This window comes from Balearica regulorum, chromosome 5 (assembly GCF_011004875.1).
Source record: "Balearica regulorum gibbericeps isolate bBalReg1 chromosome 5, bBalReg1.pri, whole genome shotgun sequence".
In the NCBI taxonomy this organism is placed as follows: domain Eukaryota; kingdom Metazoa; phylum Chordata; class Aves; order Gruiformes; family Gruidae; genus Balearica; species Balearica regulorum.
In genome coordinates, this window is record NC_046188.1 from 45,457,865 (window position 1) to 45,479,041 (window position 21,177).

Sequence of the window (21,177 nt, forward strand, 5' to 3'; positions counted from 1 at the left end):
ACAGCCTTTAAGTATGTATGAGATCGACAAGCAGATTGTAATTGTCCATGCTGGGAAAAATACAAAGGGGAGAGGCAGGGAAGGAGACTATCTATTCCTTCTCCCAATGTATAAATACACACACAGTCTCAAAATAATAAATTTGCTAAAAGCCACACAGGAAATCATGGTCAGCACACATACTAGATGTCACAAACACCCCAATGCTCAGTGCAGTATGCACCAGCCATACCTTCATATCATTTAGAAGAATCCAAGTCAAAAGTTTCCCTAAAGCTGATTTTCCCCATGCCCTATCCAATCTAGCTTAGGATGCCCCAAGCAAAGCAATACCTCCTCATACTCATGCTGAATGAGAAAGGAAAAGCCTATTCCACAGTCTCTCACTGCTATCCTGTCTCTTTACCTTGCTTCATCTGATGTCCTCCTGGTACCAACCCTGAACGGATCCCTGCAGCAACCTTTTTTATACTGCCTGCCCTTGCTCTTGCCCCCACGTAGTACATGTTGACAACCATACTCTTCAGCTGCAAAATGGAAAACACTGATGCTTTAAAGAGATGAAATAAGCTGGCAGCTAATATTTAACAGTAAATATGCCCTAAAAAAAAACAAAACCCAAACCCCCACAAAACATTGAAAGTTCACTGAAACCTGAAAGCCACAACCCTAATGGCAAAAATACCCCTGCAGCTCAGTGATTTGGGCTCTCCTGGGGGCTGAAATTGCCTGGCTAGTCCTGATTGAAAAGATGGGCACAGACAGACCCATTGCTCTAAGATATTTCAGAGACAGCTAAAGGAATGACTGAGTCTCATGGGTTTAATAACACTCACAATTTCAGTTATTTATATCACCAGTTATCCAAGTATTTACGTGGCTCCAAAGCAGAACATTAACAGAATCTCTGTAGAGTTGAATGAGATATTCCTAACATGTCAAAAACCTAAGCCAAAAACCTAAATAAATGGAACAGGAGTTCCTCACAGATACAGACATTATCCCCAGCGGAAGATGCCTGCTTGCCTCCTGTGCAGGCGTAACCAGCCCAGCTGCTTGGGCAGCAACAGCAGGGTAGCCACAGCAGCACAGAGCTACTGCAAAGACAGTATCCGCTCAGCACGAGACAAGCCTTGCTGCCCAGGTCACAGCTGCCACGTAGCAAAAACAGACAACGCTCTGATCTGCGTGGTCACCTGAAGCCCACATCTTCCCTTGATCTCGCACAATGGAGGCATCCATGACACTGCGAGCAGGGTGCGTATCCCAAAAAACAGGTAGGGAAGCACCAATCCTCCAGTCTGCTCCCTGAGTCACCCCAGGAAGGGGCCACAGGAGTCATACAGCCACAGCAACCTGGTTCCGACTTCCCTTTTTTTTTTTCTTTTTCCCCCCCTCAGGGGGTGGGGGGAGCTCCTCAGCTCCTCAGGATTTTGGTTGCAGGGAGTACCTGACCTACACCACACCTGCAGATTGGCTCAACTGAGCATACAGAATTGGTCTGTCCAAATGATGCGTGCATCATTATTCTTTATCAATGGGAGAAGCTGTGGCTAACAGATAAAAAGCTATTTAAAACAATTTCTGGCTGGATTGTCCTTTTGCAGTTGAATAGCTGCGTTCTCCCCTCCCCTCCAACAGCTCCATATGTTGAAAGGGTTAAAAAAGACAGCAGAACCATTAGCATTTTGATAGCTTTCCACACATGTATAGCAAAAAGTCTTTAAAATTCATTGCACTGAGATAATCCTTCTAGTCTAGCATTTCCTCCTCAGCTTGAGGCAACCAACTGGTTTTCCTCCCCTTAATACCTTAATAGAAAGCTCCAAGGAGCTGCCAGGCTAGGTCTCAAATATGCTCAAGAAAGGCAGAGTCCTGAAGTTCAAGAGAATCCATGTAAAGTGTCTGGGGTTTAATTAAGAAACAACTATAGGGGCATCATCTTAAATACTGCAAGCCCCCTAGAGATCCTGGCTTCTGTACATCGCAGCTTGCAACACATGCACACACTGTTTTCCTTCCAAAACGCTGAGCACACACAGCCCCCACTAATTTCAGCTGCCATGGAAGGTACTCAGCATCTCTGAAGAACGAAAAAAATGAAAAACCTTGACCCTGATTCAACACAAGCTCAGGGACTTGAGCTCTCAAGATCAAGGATGAATTTTTTAACACTATTACAATCTCAAGAACAATGCTGTGATTTTGAACTGCACGGTTGGCATTAATACTCAGCAGCTCCACACCTGTGCCTGGGAAGTTTTTTTGGGTTTTTTGTTGGTTTGTTTTTTTTTTTTTAAACACAGCATGTGCCTGTTTAACAACTCCAAAGCAAATCGCTTTCTCAAGGAAGCACCCAGGAGTGCCTTGGGGCGGAGAAAGCAGCCATCTCACTTCGCAGCTTTGATTAAGATTGCTGCACTGAAAATAGGCGAATGCTTCAGGACCACATCACTCCTCAGATACCACTAAATGGTAGGACTCAAGGAGTCACTAACTTGTTACGGACTATTAGGCCTGATTAGATCCTCTCTGCAAACACTTTTTTTTTTTTTGGGGGGGGGGGCATAAACAGTCTGAAAAAGCCAGCCTGTTCAAAGGAAAAAGCTTGTTATACAGGTCAAGAGTTGGCATTCAAAAGAAAGCAAGAGTAGCAGCAAGTGCACCGCAGTACAATGTGGAACAAGGAGGTTGAGGTCCCAGGGCCATGACCTGTAGCCTCTTGCGTTCTAATGCATATCCCAAACCACAAAATATTGACTATTTTCACTGAGATAACAACTCCCCCTCCAATCCTTCCAAAACTTCAAATGATCTTTGTTTCTCTAGGAGAAGCAGCCAACCAACCCTTCCCTCATCCCCCCCCAAAGAAAACACAACCAACAAACAGAGCTTCATTTACACAAAAAAAGGTGCTCTGTCTAAATTTAGTAAATGCACAATTAACACAGTCAAAAGAAAGAAGGCCTTAACAACATATCATTGTGCTACACAGGATATTTGGCTCCAAGAGAACAGCAAAGCAAGCCATTTAGTTAGCTGGAGAAAAAAAAAAATTGTCCTATAATACAGGAAATATTCCCTCCCCATTTTTTAGCCAAAGATATCTTTTCTAAGAGCAAAATTTGGATAGATGCTATGAAGGAATTAAAACTGACTCTGGCTCCTCCTTAAAAGCAAGATTTCTTATTTTCTAGTCTTTTACAAGTTTCCTGTGACACCTTTGGCAAGTCATTTCGATTTCACTTACATCAGTAAAATGGGAATTGGTATAACAGGCTTCTCTGCCTCAAAAAGGTACCACAAAGACACAATCCATTTGCAACTGTGAGATGTTCAGATAATGCAGACCACACAGAAACTCAATAAACAAGTGGTAGATAATCACTGTGGCACAAAATAGAGAGGCTACATCTGCCAGAAAAATTCTGAGCAACAGACTCATTCTGGTGGGCTAGTACATGGATAGTTCAGATGCCTGCCCAATCTGTTCACTCAGGCACGCTGCACTGTTCCATTACCCACCAGTCAATCTCTGATTTATGTCTAGGAGTATACACACAATAATTAATGCTACTAGCAATGCGAATCCTCTTTTGAATGCATTTATAGTTATTGGAAGGGTGAGAAAATTACCTTTATCAGTTTCAACAACTGCATCTGTTTCACCACCTCCTTGCTAAACAATAATGTATGAAGCTCAAGGGCAGCCTTGGCTGCAGTGACCACGAAATGGTGGAGTTCAAGATCCTCAGGGCAGCGAGGAGGGCACACAGCAAGCTCACTACCCTGGCCTTCAGCAGAGCAGACTTTGGCCTCTTCAGGGATCTGCTTGGTAGAATACCATGGGACAAAACCCTGGAGGGAAGAGGGGCCCAAGACAGCTGGCTAATATTCAAGGGTCAACTCCTCCAAGCTCAGGAGCGATGCATCCCAACAAAGAGGAAGTCAGGCAAAAACACCAAGAGGCCTGCATGGATGAACAAGGAGCTCCTGGGCAAAGTCAAACAAAAAACGGAAGCCTACAGAGGGTGAAAGCAAGGGCAGATAGCCTGGGAGGAATACAGAGAAACTGTCTGAGCAGCCAGGGAGCAGGTTAGGAAAGCCAAAGCCCTGATAGAAATTAATCTGTCCAGGGATGTTAAGGACAACAAGAGAAAGCTTCTATAGGTATGTCAGTGATAAAAGGAGGACAAGGGAAAATGTGGGTCCCCTCCAGAAGGAAACGGGCAACCTGGTTACCCAGGATATGGAGAAGGCTGAGGTACTCAACGACTTCTTTCCCTCAGTCTTCACTGGCAAACCCTTGAGCCACACTGCCCAGGTCACAGAAGGCAAAGGCAGGGACTGGGAGAATGCAGAACTACCCACTGTAGGAGAAGATCAGGCTCGAAAATATCTAAGGAATCTGAAGGTGCACAAGTCCATGGGACCTGATGAGATGCATCCATGGGTCTTGAGGGAACTGGCGGATGAAGTGGCCAGGCCATTCTCCATCATATTTGATAAGTCCTGGCAGTCCGGCGAAGTTCCCACTCACTGGCAAAGGAGAAACATAACCCCCATTTTTAAGAAGGGTAAAAAGGAAGACCCAGGGAACTACAGGCTGGTCAGTCTCACTTCTGTGCCTGGCAAGATCATGGAGCAGACCCTCCTGGAGACTATGCTCAGGCACATGGAAAATAAGGAGGTGACTGGTGACAGCCAACACGGCTTCACTAAGGGCAAATCATGCCTGACAAATTTGGTAGCCTTCTATGATGGGGTTACAGCGTTGGTGGACAAGGGATGGGCAACTGACATCATCCACCTGGACTTGTGCAAGGCATTTGACACTGTCTCGCATGACATCCTTGTCTCTAAATTGGAGAGACATGGATTCGATGGATGGACCACTCGGTGGATAAGGAATTGACTGGATGGTCGCACTCAAAGAGTTGTGGTCAACAGCTCAACGTCCAAGTGCAGAACGGTGACGAGTGGCATCCCTCAGGGGTCAGTATTGGGACCGGCACTGTTCAACATCTTTGTCAGTGACATGGAGAGTGGGATCGAGTGCACCCTCAGCAAGTTTGCCAACAACAACACCAAGCTGTGTGGTGTGGTCAACACGCTGGAGGAAAAGGAAGCCATCCAGAGGGACCTTGACAGGCTGGAGAGGTGGGACCGTGCGAACCGCATGAAGTTCAGCAAGGCCAAGTGCAAGGTCCTGCACATGGGTCAGCACAATCCCAAGCACAACTACAGGCTGGGTGAGGAATGGATTGAAAGCAGCCCTGAGGACAAGGACTTGGGGGTATTGATTGATGAGAAGCTCAACACGAGCCGGCAGTGTGCACTTGCAGCCCAGAAAGCCAACCGTGTCCTGGGCTGCGTCAAAAGAAGTGTGACCAGCAGGTCGAGGGAGGTGATCCTGCCCCTCTACTCCACTCTTGTGAGACCCCACCTGGAGTACTGCGTCCAGCTCTGGGGGCCCCAGTACAGGAGAGACATGGAGCTGTTGGAGAGAGTCCAGAGGAGGGCCACGAAGCTGGTCAGAGGGATGGAGCACCTCTCCTGTGAGGACAGGCTGAGAGAGTTGGGGTTGTTCAGCCTGGAGAAAAGAAGGCTCGGGGGAGATCTAATTGAGGCTTACCAGTACCCGAAGGGGGCCTACAGGAAAGATGGTGAGGGACTGTTTATCAGGGAGTGTAGTGACAGGACAAGGGGTAATGGGTTTAAGCTGAAGGAAGGTCGATTTAGATGAGATGTTAGAAAGAAATTCTTTACTGTGAGGGTGGTGAGACACTGGAACAGGTTGCCCAGAGAGGTTGTGGAGGCCCCATCCCTGGAAGTGTTTAAGGCCAGGTTGGATGGGGCTTTGGGCAACGTGGTCTAGTGGAGGGTGTCCCTGCCCATAGCAGGGGGATTGGAACTAGGTGATCTTTGAGGTCCCTTCCAGCCCAAACCATTCTATGATTTTATGATCTGGACAAATCCTTGCTTTACTAGGCAGCATTCATCACGAGGAAAAAAGCTCAGGGGCAGCAGAACGGGAAAGGGGAAGAAAGTGACAAATCTTGTTACCTACAAAGTTGCAAGACAGACTCAGGCACTCTTACATTTAATCATATTCCATTTAAAAATCAATGTTTGGTCCCACTCCATACTGTTGCACTTCATAAAGAATCAAAGATTACAGCTGAAGATAGCAGCTTCATGTTAAAGGACAGTCTACAGGTGTAATCTTGTAGGATGCTAGGGAAATAGATGCACTACATGCCTTCTTTTGGGCTCCTTCAGCTTTAAATGACCAGTCCTAGACCACATACTGAAGCCCACAGGAATACAGCTCTAGCCACAGAAAGGATTTTGCAAGTCAGTCTCAGGGAAGAGCTGGGGCACGCAGCCCTGATCTGGGTTCTGGCAAACCCTCCACATCATTATCCTAGAGTCTGTCCTTTTTTCAACAGGATGAATTTGCAGTGCAGCTCAATCATACATCTAAATTCTCAACTTACTGAACTATTTTCACAATAACCTGAGTTTTTTCCATTCTCCATCCCTGATGCAGAAGAAGAGTGAAGTCTTATATCAGTAGCTTGCTTTTCTCAATAATTTAAATATACTTAACAAACGTGCAGAATATGGACATGAAATGGACGCAAAGAAGTTTGGTCATTCACTGATTAGAAGACACAAATTGACTTTTGTGGGCAAACAGTCTAGTCCTTAAAAAGGTCTCATGTAATTCCCAAATGCCAGCTATCATTAACAGCACAGTTTAAGCCTCTGAAGAAAAGCAGCAGCTTACCTTCATCCTTCTGGAGATCTAAGGAACCTTAGCAATCAGCCTCTTAGAGGTTCCTTTAACGACTGTAACCAGAAGAAGCGAGAGGCAGAAAACTGCTGATATTTCAACCAAAGATAGAAGACTTAGACTTGATTAATTTAAGAGAAATATTTTCTTTTCTTAGATCATTTTTTTTGTGTGAAAACATATTAAAAGAATATCCCAGATTTGAAAACAAGTATTGCCTTTTTATTACCAAAAAAACCATAAAAGCAAGGCTTAGGCTGTTTTCATTTGTTCTTTCAAACACTCCATATCTGGGGTCTGCATCTTTGCCTGGTGGGCACACACACTGGAGCTCACATCCAGGAGTACTTTGACATTGCATGATTTCCAGAGTTGTCTGTATGTTGTGGATTCCTCTGTGCTGCACCCATCAGAGCTGTATGGAGATCCTGGCTCTGGTTTCCACTAGCTCAGGCCTTCTGCTGCCCCATGTTTCTGTGTGCTATAAACACACCTCATGCCTCCTACTTTAACTTGAAGGAGAAGGAGGGGTGAAACCAAAAAGGCAAGCTCAGACTCCTCATCCACCACAAGATGAACAAAAGTCTTCTTAAAACAGGTTAGCAGAGACCATCTGAGTACGCACTTGGCTTCTTGGAAACAGGAAACTCCCGTTATTTAAACCTCAAATACACAGCAAGAGCCCGGAATGTTTTGCCTTTAAGAGGAGTGTTTTGTCTTTGCCTATGCAATAAGGAAGCTTCAACCTCCAGCTTCCCCCCCACCTTTTTTTAAAGCAGGAGGAACAAAATACAAAGTAAAGGCAGAGCAGCATTCTCACATGATCAGAACTGGAGTGTGCACCTCAATTTCACAATCTCGATTTTTACAACAGAGGAAGCCCCTGAAAGCTCCCCTTGGCAGCCAAGCAGCACACAGTGCATCAGGATTCGGTGGCTGAGGGGTGCTGGAATAACCAGGTCCAGGATCTTTGACGATGCAGAGAGCAACCACAGAGAACAAATGCCCTAGCTAAGCACGCACCTAGCTTATCTGAGATCCCCTCCTGGCTTTCTTCTTCTTGTCTCCTCACTCTCCAAGGGGAATTAAGAAAGGATGAAGAGAGGACCACTTTCCTCTCCATAAAACAGGGGGAGAGAAGAAATTGGAAGAAAGAGGCCTATTACTCAAACCATGTGTTACCCCTGCCTTTGCTGAGCTCACTGCAATCAAACCCGCAGGACAGTGTTTCATCCTGTTCCAAGGAGCTCCTCTCTTGCCCTAAGCATTATTTTTTCCTACCCTGCCCAACAATAATGGCCAGGCACAAACATATCAGCAGGGTTCAGCTATATTTTCCTTGGCTGCTTAAGGTGCTTTTCTAATAATATTCCTCAGAGAAAGCAGGGGTTTAGGAGCTATATAGCCTTGTATAGCCTTGACTCTGCCAAAATATACCGGCAGTGCTTCAGGGTCAGTCACTTTCCTCCTGTGACTGACATGCTGATTATTTTGCCAAGGTCTCCGGAGATTCTTCTCTCCACTCCATGAAGAGCACATCCAGGGGAGATACAAACCTGCAGACCCAGTGAGGAAAGACGGCAAGGGCGCTGAGGGAGACACAAGGACACCTGGATGGGAACTTAGTTTCTCATGCCACCAAATTTTTTGAGACTTAAAATATTTCTTCATTTCATACAGGGATGAGGGTTTGGAATCCACCTCGGAACCCTTCATGCAAAAACCCATGTGCTCTAGAACAGCGGTTAGGACCTGCTTCAGGATCCTGTTTTGGATTTGTGACAGCATAGGTGAAAAACCCAAACCACTTGGCTCCTAACCAGCATCTCTGTTTTGACTAAGAAATTCTATCCCAAATGCAAGAAATTCACCCAAGGAGAAATGAGTGGAGACCAACCCCTTCCCACAAAGCAGTACTGGTTTCAATAAATCAGCATTTTCTGCAGGCAAATTGTTTCCTTGAAAAACTCCCAGCCAGTCCTAGCCTCAAGTAGTAACTAGTGTGGTTTCTGTTGAAGACGTAAGCCTGGAAGCAACTCGCCCAACAGAGGTTCTGCTTAGGAACAGCTTGCTTCCCCTAAGTAGGGCCAAGCCAACACTGTGTAGAAGAAACAAATAAGGTTTCCTGAAGTTTGTCCTGACACCTCATGATTCTCTCTTCTTCTCCTAAACCAGCAGCTTGTATTGTTAAACAGAGGAAAGGAGGTGTGGTGGGAAAACCTCACATACTCCATTCCTGTTTACTTTATTCATTCCTTAGTCTGTGTGATTTGAGACAGTAAAAATGCTGCTGGTGTCCAAAAGAGTGTGTGCATGTATGTATGTGTGTGGTAAAAGCTTTAGAGCCTGGCCTGTACATTATGTGGACAACTTTACGCACTGGGGCAGACAACATCTTTTTCTTCTGTAGCTCTAAGGAGAGGTAAACCTGTCTGCAGAGGGAATTAAAAGAAAACATACAGTAATATCACAAATGTATCTCACAGTTGGTCTTGCTGATTTAAGACACTTCCTATGAATTGACTTGAAAGCATCTCCAAAAGTACAGTCGTCTTAAACTACATTCTCCAGAAAGAATGCTTTTCCCCTTCTAAACACAGGATTTTATGTGCAATACAGGATTATCCTATATAGGTCACTGACACTCCGTGGAAACCTGTGTAAGAAGGGCTATTTAGATAAATAGCTCTATTCCCACACTAAATATTTTTTGCTTTATTGCTAAGAATATTTCAATCGAAACAAAATCTTTGTGCCTTTGAGGATCTCTGCTCCTGCTGCCACTTCCCCACCTGGAGCTATAATCTTACACTTGTCACAAACTGAGCCACTGCTGCAAAAGTTATTACAGCTACAATCTGCAGATTATAGCAACTTTTAATAGGGGATAAGCAGCAGGAAAAGGTGAGCTTAAGCAGCAAAGACCCTGCTGGTTCAAAGAGCCCTACTATTAATATTTATTACTTTTAAGCATGCATTGAGTGTTGTAGAAGATAAAAGAATGAACCGAATGCAAGAACCAAGGAACCGAGTTTATGTGAGACAAGACAACGGGAGGGCATAAAGAATGAGCGGTGTCTGAGGAGGAGGGGACCCAAAGAAGAGGTAGTAACAGCAAGGGAAAAAAAGCCACACATGTTCCTAATAGTAAGAAGTATGAAGAGAATTAAAGAATTCCTCAGTATCTAATCAGAGCTGTTCCCCATAGGGGATCTTCTGAGCATTATTACAAGGCATTGGCATATCTTTAAAGAATGGAGCTTTGATCATAAAAAGCAAGTGTGTGGAGGGGGGAACTGGAAAAACAACAAAAGGAAATGCAACTGCATCACCCTGTGGTATGAGGGCAGAATCCAGCCCTGGACAGATGCTTTACAAAGCTCCCAGTAAATCCATCTAGGCGTTGTGTAAAAGGTTAGAATGAGGCATATTTCTCACTCACGTTCTCCTTTTTAGACAAATTCCTCTTCTTTCCCACACACCCTTTGCCCTTGTTTCCTCAGAGGGACCCCCAGTTATTACTTCTCTTCCCTAACAAAGATGCAGGCTTGTGGCTTACACCATTTTAAACCTTCACACTTTCAAACAACAACCGATGACGCTTCACAGTTCCAATGCATTTTACTGAGATGAGCTAACAAGAATGTTCATCATACCCACGTGCTGGGGGTACTGTCTTCATTTTCACAGCTGGCGAAACAGATGCTCAGAAAAAGCAACGCAACTTGCCCAGAGCCAAAGAGGCTGTACAGCAGGCTGACGGTAGTCACGCGGGCGTTTGCACCTCTCAGTTCTGAGCAGTAAAGTCAGTGCTAGGACTTGGGAGTGAGAGTCCCACCTCACTTGGGATGCCCTCTGCTCCCCAAGGCTAGTGCAGAGCTTCAAAGCTCTTCCCAAAGAGCATCATGTTACAGAAATGCTACAAGAAATATACTACAATCTGAAACCTGGAACTATCTGCAGCAGTATTAACAGAGAAAATTAATGTTTTTAAACTAAACTCTCATTCTTCTTCTGCCAAGCCCTTCCCACTGCAGTATCAAAATATGAACACACAAAATGCAAAGCATGAAACCCGCTCCTTTCAGCACAGTGAGGAGAAAAAAAAGAAAAAAAAAGACACGAAACTAAACAAAAACCCTTCTTAATCCCAGTCTCTGGAAAGCCCTATTCTTTCTTAATCTCATCAGACTGTTTTTCATGACTGATACTTCCTTTAACATTTAAAAGAAGAGAATCCGTTTTTAATTGGCAAAGCATCGCTATAAGATGAAATCCTTATCAGTTTGGTAAGTCTTTTTTCAAGACGGCAAACCCAGAGTCATTCATCACATCAGCAAGATATTATACTGTCAATTCTCAGGCTGCCAAAGTAAAACATAGGTCAAAGAGATCTATTGGTGCTTCCAGCCTTGTGCCTCAAGTATTTCCAGAACTAGCTCTCAGCTTTTCCTGTACCTTATTCTGGAAAAAAAAAAAAAAAAAAAAAAAAAAAAAGACTTGGTGCAACTCTAGAAGATCTCTGTTATGTGTCTGTGCTTCAGCCATATTCCTATTGGAAGCCAAAGCTTTGTTGATCAACACAAAATAAGCAAGCGCCTCATTCTAAGCAGCTCAGAATCCCCTCTGACATTAACAGGAACAAAGGGCAGTCAGCAGTTCAAAAATACATCACATCCAAACTCTTAAGAACATTGTGAGACATTCAATCCTTTATTCTCAATTATTTCTCATGCATGTCCATTGTGGATCCACCACACTATTATCATTATTAAATCTCACCAATTACTATCAGCTAAGACTGACATCAAAAAGAATACTGTTTTCAAATGATTACAGAAATAAGTACATCAACAACAGTGACTGCGACTCGCATTCCAAAATACACTGCATTTCCATACCACCATCTCATCTACCCTGGCAGCAGGTTTTGAGAAGTCCACCTGAAAGGCACACAGGTCCCAGAGACCTCCATGAGAAACAGGTTCTCAGCGGGTCTGAGAAACCAGCCCAGTATAGCATAAGCTCTCTCCGTACAAGAAGATCTGGTTCTTTTCGCTCCCCAAGAAAATGAGATGTGCCATCAAGCGAGCCAAGAACAAACCCTGTTGTTGCTTTCCCAGCATAGCGTGTTCCAGTTCAGTGCCCTGTGAGGTCCATGTCTCAAGAACAGGCAAACTGCCAGTCAGTTCATTTAGACCATTCTTCCTGCAGAAGTGTAGACATCATCATCTAGTGCAATCTTTATTACTCTAAAACTCCCTCCTCCTAGACTGTCATACACTGAGCTTTTCATAAGGAGTAAATATAGTAACTGTTTCCATAATAACATTAAAAATACCCCAACAGATTAAATTCAACAGATGAAACAAGGCCATAAATACGTATGTCTAGCAACATGACCAAAATCACCTTTCTTCAAACTGGGCATTGGGCCATGAAAAAAAGCTGCTAGCATTACAATTTCAGTGCTGAGCCTTATGAGAAGCACAGAGCTGCAGAAACAGTCAGTACTGTAATCATGCACAATATATACACCCCAAGCTGCAGCCAAGGACTCTAAGCTCCTGAGCCCCTGCCAGGCTGTGCCACTGACCCACAGTCAGCAAGTCACCATATGGTCCCATACGCCACTCCGCTCATCTGTCTTGTTGGCTTTCCAGACATCTGGGATGGCATAAAATGTATTTAAAGCTGTTTATGACTCAAGTGAGAAGTCTGAAAGAATAGAAGAGCTATTATCATTTCTGTACTACATGACTTTTCACATTAGCAGCTTGATTCAGTTCCACTTCCTCAGGATCAACAACCGCTGAAAGATTTTGTCCTGACACTAATATCACAGACATCACGAGTAAAGAGGACGCTGGTTATACTGCTTCCAGAAGACTAACTAGGGCACACTACAGATCACGCTAGGCACCACACAGACACTCCAAGAAAGCCCTCTTCTAACATGACTATGCGCCAACTAAATGAAGGAGACAGAAGAACAGGAATAGAGATGAGCTAAACACAGTCAATCAACAGCTGAGCAAACTGAGACCTAAGCCCTAATTCACAAAATCATGCAGCTCTTTAATAATCACAGAATCAAGTAATATCTGACAAGATTCAGTTTCAGCACTGTTTGTTTCATCACGCGCATCCTCTGTTTCTTCCTGAAGTAATACACTGGTCTAAAAAAAATCTGAACTTCATTTGGGTTTAAGAATTGACTCTTCTACAGTGACCTTTCAATTTATGTCTCAAGTAGCTAGAAACTTCCATTTTAGACCAGGCTCATTTAGTAAATATATAGCAAAGGGAACATCCCGATGGCTCAAAAAAGCCCCAAAGGACAAGAACCTCCAGAGACTTACCAATCATTGGAATCCTTGTTGGAGGGATTACACAGACAGGAGGGATCCTGTGCAGAAACAAGACCTGTACTAAAAACCTGTGATACTCAAAACTACGCATCCATCATCTCTAAGGACAATGACAAGATACTGGTTTTGGTTTTAACTGAATTGGTGGACAACACGCTCTCCATGAGCCAGCAATGTGCCCTTGTGGCCAAGAAGGCCAATGGTATCTATCCTGGAGTGCATGAAGAAGAGCATGGCCAGCAGGTCGAGGGAGGTTATCTTCCCCCTCTACTTTGTCCTGGTGAGGCCACATCTGGAGTTCTGTGTCCAGTTCTGGGCTCCCCAGTTCAAGAAAGACAGGGAACTACTGGAGACAGTCCAGAGGAGGGCTATGAGGATGAATAGGGTACTGGAGCATCTCTCGTATGAGGAGAGGGTGAGAGAGCTGGGTCTGTTTAGCCTGGAGAAGGGAAGACTGAGAGGGGATCTCATCAACGCTTATAAATATCTAAAGGGTGGATGTCTAGAAAATGGGGCCAGACTTTTCAGTGGTGGCCAGTGACAGGACAAGGGGCAACGGGCACAAACTGGGACACGGGAAGTTCTGTCTGAATATGTGAGGGTGACCAAGCACTGGAACAGGCTGCCCAGAGAGGCTGTGGAGTCTCCTTCTCTGGAGATATTCAAAACCCGCCTGGACACCATCCTGTGCAACCTGCTCTAGGTGATCCTGCTTTAGCAGGGGGGGTTGGACTAGATGATCTCCAGAGGTCCCTTCCAACCCCTGCCATTCTGTGAATTTGGGGAGGGTAAATTGACACCACATGACTCCTCTCAATTGTCACATAATCCACTGCATATTAGTCCACCAACCATGAAGCATTCACTTTAGGCACGTGGTCATCCAAAGCTTCCTGTATCAAGACACCTGCAGAGACAATTCAGATCCCAAAACCCCACACATATACAACTCACCAGGATACTAAGCCTTTCTGGCTCTAGCTCTGAGGAAGACCAACGAAGGACAGCACTGCCAGCACAGCTCCACTGCCCTGGAAGAGTACACACTGCTGCTTCTAAACTTTGGGAAAATGGAAATCCTTCAAGGCCATTGCTAGAGAGCAGAAGGCGGCAGAGGTACAGAAGGAAATCTCCTTTGGGAGCAATTTGTAAGAGTAAAACATCTTTATCGTTTGTTTCTTTAAATCTTATCTGTGCAAAAATAAATAAATATAATAAATAAACAAACATGCTGACAAACTGGTTTAGCAGCTGGTGTGGTTAACAAAAAAAGATCAATGCACTGCCTTCCTATAGCCACTTCTTTCAGTCTCAGACAATTTATACCAAATTAGCCCATGACAGATCTTTAGCAATGCAGAAATGATAAACAGCAAAGCAGCTGCTAAATGCTCCAAGGCAAGAGGTTGGGGAGGGGGAAGTCCCATCAACTATTTGGTGGCACTGAATTCACCCAAATTCTCTGGAACTAAGGGATAGGATCACTCATTCACCATTTTGGAAAATTGAGACTGAAGGAGCAGTGAAAAGAAAATAAGAAATGTTGGTGTAGGGGAAGGAACAGACACAAGAGGAATGCTGAACTGTGCAGTCACGAGCAATGGTAGGACCAAATGCAACTTGGCTGTCATATCAATTACAAATGAGATGGCAAATGATGGCAGCAGCCATCAGAAAGCAAAGGTCTAGACATCTGGAACATATCCTCATATGAAATACAATTAAAATCCAACAGTCTTCCCAGTGCTGAGAAGCGGTGGCAAGGGAGGGAACAGACAACACAAAATATTTAAGCAAGTTTTAGAAGGAATAAGCATCATGAGAAAGAATGAAGTTGTCTGGACTTATTTTTCTGTACAACCTTTCTTTTCCTTCATTTGCTACTTCCAATTAAGATTAGCAATCATTTGCAAGAAAAAAAAATAAAAAAAGAGAAGTCCTAAGGAATGAGCAATTTCAGATGCCAAACAACTCATTCCTATGCATCTTGGGGGGAGAAATACACAGGCTTTGCCCTCTCATGCAAATACATTACTTGGTTTTGAGTCACTATTTTAAAGTGAAAACTAAAGACCATCACTTCCCAAAGCAAGTTACTTTCCAACCCTCACTGTACTAATTGCTTTTTTTCCCTCAAAAAAAAAAAAAAATCAAGAAAAATGGATCCAAAATCTTTCTGTCACATTTTATTGATAAGTCACTTTAAGTTAAACAAACAAGACATCTTACTAACATTAGTGAAAAACTCTTGAAAAAGCAAAAGTAGGGATTATTTTGCAACAATACCCCCAAACGAGGACTGCTTCTGCAGCCTCACAGGATTAGCAAAGTGTATAGATATTCATCTGTTTTAATTATAGCTACCAAGAAGACCTTGGACCTGCTACCACCTCATGCAATGACTCATCTTTAAGATGTCAAGACTACGCACTACATCACAAAACTCTCCAAATCCAAACTTCGACCACCATCTGCTTAGATACCTTAAGCCTCAGTTTTGTAGCATCTGAACTTCTCTTTTCAAGTCCTTCCTCATTTAAGACCCATGGCCCCATAAATCCAGTAGCTTCTGTTCCCAGAGCAGTTGTGTCTGTTTTCCCGCAGCCTGGTGAGAACACACAGGACTCGAGATAATTAAATAAAAACACAGGAACTGCATTATTTATTTTAAAGGAAAACGTGTCTTCTAGGAAGAAAGTCCTTTATTTGGGCAAATCTGTAAGCTGTTTATCAGCTTAAACTCATTATCTGCCCATATGGTCTTAGCACTGTGGTTTAAAAAAAAAATGGGCATGTACTAGCTGATGAAATGTCATCTGCCCTTATGCCAGAAACTAGTATTTTTGCATTGATGTCAAATTAGGATTCTTGCCATAAGTGAAGGGCTACCATAAGGATAGTCATAATATTTTAATTATGAAGGGATCTTACAGAAGGCAGCAAGGAAGGCAAGGGCAAAGCAAGAAAACCCATTCACAAAAATACAAAGTCACTTGATTCACTTTTTGCCTCCTCTGCTCTAGTTCTTTTTGTTTGGTTGAGGTGGGGTGGGAAGAGAGTGAGCTAACTTAAAAAGAAAAAAAAAAAAAAAAAGACGAGAATGAGACGCTAGAGCCAATAAACACACATCAAAGCATGAGATGGCTCTACTTCAACTGCCTACAGTATTCAACCTGGCATAGATTAAGGCAAGATAAGAGTGCTAGGAGGGAAAACACTACCTCACAGCAGTGCAGACCCTCTCTCTCACTTGCTCAGCCCTGATGCTGAAATAACGCCAAGATCCCAGCCAGCTCTGCCGTGCTGAAAGCAGCAAGTGCACATGATAGACCCAGTTTTACAGAAACCCAAATTTGTCCACCATCATCTGCTGTCAGGGGCTAGCTCCACGCAGTGAGGTGGTTTGAAGCCATTCCCGCTCCCCCATCGAGCTGCTGCAGCGGAACGAGAGCTTGGTTTATTGATTCTGTGAGTCACAATTAGCCACGGGACGCAGGACCAAAGGTTTAGCACAGGACATCAAACCTGACTGTCTGAGCTGTCAACGTGGTTATTCCAAGACGAGAGAAACAAATTGAAGTCACAGTAACAGATGTTACTCGTGTTTTATGAACTGCAGTATTATTCCTGGTTACAGATACAGTTTCTGCCTTTTAAGAGAGACCTGCAATGCTGCATGTATGAAATTGTTTGGATTAAACAACACACAGGCAACTTGGCAAAGGACTTAAGGATAGCTCAGCATTTTCATACGCACACAATGATTCCCGTTTCCCTTTCGCCCAGCCCCACCTCGAGAAGTATAATACATGTTAAAGCAGCCAAAAATGAGATCACGCCAGGATACAGTCATTCACTGCCATCAGCTGAGGCGAGGATGCAAACACTCAGACCCCGCTCCTCTCCTGTGAAAAACACACTCAGCCTCTTCTCGGTTTCCACTGTGGGGAAATTAAGTTCCTGGGATCCGTTCTAAGTTTTAAGCAAGCCTGGAAACGGAAGACTGGTGTTCTTCCCAGGATGCTTTACCCTCACACCCCAGAGGGAATAAAGGGATTTCCCCATAATTTACAAAGGAAATCTGAAATACTTACCCTAGGAGGGAAAGCCACCCCCAAGTTCATTTCGCTCCTCCATACCTACCCGGCAAGCGGAGGGGCCGCCGGCACTACAAAGGCTGGGCTGGAAGAGCCGCGCCGACACGGCACAGCACGAAAGCCCTCTCGTGGAAACTGCCAGCATCACCCACCCGAGCCCTCCTCCCTCGGAGCCGGCCCTGGCCACGGCACGGGGGGTCGCGGCTTGCCCAGGGCACCGCGCCCCAGCGCATCGCCCCCCCAGCCCGGCTCCCCCCCCGTTCCCGTTCCCCTCTGGGCTGCGGGCTGATGGTTCGCCCCCCATCCGTCCCTTTCCCAAGGAGTAACAACTACCCGTTCACCCGCATCTCTCAGGGGTTTCAACACACAGCAACTTGGGTAGCTGAGCAGCGTGCAGGATGGGTCTGCTTGGCAGAAAGGGTGCGACAATCGGTAGAAATTTGATCTTGATTTTGCTGGCAGTCTGCAATATCTCAGAAAAGTTAAAGCTCTTCCTTTCTTCTTCTCACCCTGCTACGCTTAAATTCATGGCAACTGCATTGCATGGTATTTTAGCTTACGCCAACAAAAGCTGTACCTCGGCCACAACAAATACAGAAACATTCACTGCCTTCCAGGGAGGGTCAAACATTTGAATAATTTTAACATACTATACAAATACTTCAGTGAAAGCAGATGATAAAGAAGTGCATCTGTACATTATGCTACACAGTCGAATTTGAAAGATTCCCCCCAAATTATGAAAAAGATAAAGAACGCACCTAGTTCTCCCAATGACATCCCTACCGTTTGCTCTCAGTTTGTATACTTTTGAGACAGAACAACTGCTGCTCCTTACAAAAGCACTAAATACCAAAATAAGTTTTTTACTGGTAGAATCCATCAAACACTTGGACGCATCCTGTTGAATTAAGACAACTCTTTAATAACTCCACACACTTTTTACCCACCAGTAAAAACCCAGGGCGAGCCCGTGCTCACAATTAGCATGTACCCAGCGGGAACACAGCCATCACCAGCACACTTCTGCCCAAGTAGCTTTGGTAGCCACTGGCTATTCAGGGAAATACGTGCCTACAGTCTATTAATTGCGTTCAATTTTTCCTTATTGTAATAGAAGAAGTCATCTGGCTGAGCTTACTAATTGCTGAGAAGCGTTAGCAAAAAAAGAAATTACAATTACCAGACTTCACAGAACACCACCCAAGTGCAATGCATCTGAAAACGTCTACTCTCTCACTACAACATTTAAATACAAAAGTTATGATAAAACTTTAAGTGCCCAGCTGTACAGTTTATAAACCTCACCCATCTCAGTGGGGTGGTGCCTCACGAACATGCTGGTACAGCTATAAATCTCTATTAGAAACCAGGGACTGACCCAGAGCGGCGGGATTGCAGTTTGCCGATCAGCTAAGCGTGAAAGAGAAAATTCCTACCGGACCGGACCGAAGTCAGAAACACGGGTAACTCTCCCACCTTCCCCATCCAAACTTCAGGGGTGGTGGCGCACCCCAAAACGCTACAAACGCGCGGCAGAGCGCCCCAGGCACAGCCTCCGGTCACCCAGCGGAGCCGCCGCCTGCCTTCACAGTAGGAGGGCTCCCGCGGGGCGGGGGGCAATGAGATACAGAAATACGGAGGGCAGGCCCTGAGGCTCCCGAGACGCTCCTGGGTATCGACCACGAGAGGCTCCCCGGCAGCCCGAGCCAGCTGAACTCGCCCCGCTGGTAACACCTCTCCGGGGTCGGGCCCCGGGGAGCCTCCCCGCCAGCTCCCTTGCCGGCGGTACTGTCAGGCAGGATGGTATTTCAGCCCCGAGAAACTCGCACGCCCAGCACCCCGGGGAGCCACGGCGCTCCCGCACTCCCCCCGGGGCAACAACGCGGCGGCAGGGGGGAGGCGAGGCCCCTCCCGTGGGTGCCCCCAGCCGGCGTCCCAGGGCAGCGGCAGGGCGGTGTGGCGCCACGCCGGAGCCGGCACCCCTGGCAGGGGGACGGGACCCTCGGCAGGGCTGGCTGAGGAAAGGTTGCCGCGCACAACCGAAGCGCCGAGAAGCGAACCCCGACCCGTTACCTGCCGGCGACTGCAGCAGGCTCCCGCGGCGGCTGCTCCCCGGGGACAGACCGAGCGGGCGGCTCCCGGCGGCGCTGGGCTCCCACTGCCGTGCGCTCCCCGTGCCCGGCAGCCGCGGAACGCCAGAGCCGCCAGCGCAGCCGGCTCCACCTCCCGGCCGTGCCCCCTTCTCCGCCCCCGCCCGGCCCGGCGCGGCCCGGCCCGGCGCAACTCCGCCCGTCCTCCCGCCTGCCTCGGCCCGGCCCCGGCGGCTGGGCGTGCCTCTGCCCGTGCTCCATCACCCCTGTGTCCCCCCGCCCGCCGCCTGCCCCTCTCCTCTGCCCCGTCCCTCGCCAGAAAACTTCCCGGGTGCCCTCGGCGGGAGTCGCCGAAGGCAGTTTGGGCGCTCGTCCCTCGCGTAACGTGCCTCGGCGGCGGCTCGGCCGTTTGGGGGTGCGGGAGCGGCAGCCCGGGGAGGGTGGCCCAGGGGCAGCCAGCCTGGGACCCCCCCACGGCCGGGGAATGAGTCCTGAGCTCGCAGGAGGCACCGGAGGAAGGCGGGCTGACTAATCCTCGTCTCCAGGGAGCGCCCCGTAACGCCTGATGGGCTTCTGATGCGCCGGGGGCGATCCCCGGGATGCAAAAGATAGAGACCGGGAAGGTGGGAGGCCACTTGTTGGCCGGTATCTTAGTGAGAGCTGCCTAAATGCATTCGGAGATCTGTCAGAGAAACTTCAAACAAAGAATGACACTGCGGGATTGGAAAGCCTTTCAAAAATGCATACCAAACCAAATGAAGACCCCGTGTTTGTGACACGGGAAAAGCCAACCCTCCTAACCCTGCTTCCCTAAGGAAACATGGCTTGTGCAGTTGTGCTCGGTGAGCGTGCCAATAACTTCTGAGCCAGTTAAACAACTTCAATTAAGTTTGACAACTACAAATTTCAGAAAAATAGGTAACTGTGTAGAAGAGGTCACCTCATTTACTGCTCATAGGACGACTGTATCCCAAGTCCAACAGCATCCAATGGACACCAGGGAAGCACAGAGGGGGGTCAACTCAACTATCCCCTGGGGAAATCACACTCCACTGGTCCTGATGCTCACAACGGTCCTTGCTGGGTTGGAGGGAAAGAAATTGAGGGAGGAAATACTGTGCAGAAGTAACACTGTTACTCAGTAACAATCAATCAGGAACAAGGGTGTCAGTAAATTGGGCATTGTGCTCACATATAACAACAGAGATAGCACTAAAGAATTTGCTGTCCTGCAAGGGCCAGATCCTGCCAGTGGTCCAATGCAGATGGGTCCTTGTGGTGATGTGTCCATGATGCTCTACACGATGAGGGATGTGGATCTGGACCCTCAAAGCTTATTAGAACAAGAGACAACATGAATGTCTAACAGTGCAGTGCAAAGGAAAAAAGATGCACCAGTGTCTCTGTATAAATATCTCTGCTAATGTCTCATCTATCTGGTAATGAACAGTTACAAGGCTCCCCAGGTGCAGATAGTTGTTGGCATTGGCTTTCTTTTTTTCCTAATGTGATATAAAAATAGGGAGATACACATAGAAATTAACAGTTATGGTCCCAAATCCATTTCTGTGTAATAGCAAAACTAGATTACACAACCAGACCATATTTGTAATGTATGTTTTGTTATAGTCTATTGCTTAAGACAGGCAATCATTTCAAGGTCTGACATTCTCTTGTAATGTTTGGGCCCATGTTTTTCCATTTCTGTTTCACTATTCATTTATTTGTGTCACAGCATGATCCTACCTCTCCTTGGTCTTTGTGGCAGAGTAGGGGATTTCCATTTCTTTATTAGACACAGTTTGACACGAAGTAAT

At 46.0% G+C, this 21,177-nt stretch overlaps 1 protein-coding gene across 3 annotated transcripts in view; it reads right to left on the bottom strand.

Moving 5' to 3' along the window:
- Positions 1-19,494, bottom strand: part of TSPAN18 (tetraspanin 18) — a 127,938-nt gene extending 108,444 nt beyond the window's left edge. For 2 of the 3 annotated variants that reach the window (XM_075754678.1, XM_075754675.1), the window contains exon 1: positions 19,344-19,494. The gene's annotated coding sequence lies outside the window, so the exon portion shown is untranslated. Of the gene's footprint in view, positions 1-17,264; positions 17,284-19,343 lie in introns of those variants that run through there. The other variant, XM_075754677.1, reaches the window with a different exon arrangement.
- Positions 19,495-21,177: the final 1,683 nt, after the last annotated feature.